Source organism: Micropterus dolomieu, linkage group LG20, assembly GCF_021292245.1.
Source record: "Micropterus dolomieu isolate WLL.071019.BEF.003 ecotype Adirondacks linkage group LG20, ASM2129224v1, whole genome shotgun sequence".
NCBI lineage: Eukaryota > Metazoa > Chordata > Actinopteri > Centrarchiformes > Centrarchidae > Micropterus > Micropterus dolomieu.
In genome coordinates, this window is record NC_060169.1 from 6,283,639 (window position 1) to 6,284,206 (window position 568).

Consider the following 568-nt stretch of genomic DNA (forward strand, 5'->3'; position numbering starts at 1 on the left):
ACAATGCACTCAGAAATATCCACACACACACACACACACACACAGGTGCTGGTCATATAATTAGAATATCATCAAAAAGTTGATTTATTTCAGTAATTCCATTCAAAAAGTGAAACTTGTATAATTTATTCATTCATAATTTATTCATTCCACACAGACTGATATATTTCAAGTGTTCATTCCTTTTAATTTAGATGATTTTAACTGACAACTAATGAAAACCCCAAAATCAGTATCTCAGAAAATTAGAATATTGTGAAAAGGTTCAATATTGAAGACACCTGGTGCCACACTCTAATCAGCTAATTAACTCAAAACACCTGCAAAGGCCTTGGGAAGATTGCTGACTTGACAGCTGTCCAAAAGACGACCATTGACACCTTGCACAAGGTGGGCTAGACGCAAAAGGTCATTGCTAAAGAGGCTGGCTGTTCAGAGCTCTGTGTCCAAGCACATTAATAGAGAGGCGAAGGGAAGGAAAAGATGTAGTAGAAAAAAGTGTACAAGCAATAGGGATAACTGCACCCTGGAGAGGATTGTGAAACAAAACCCATTCAAAAATGTGGGG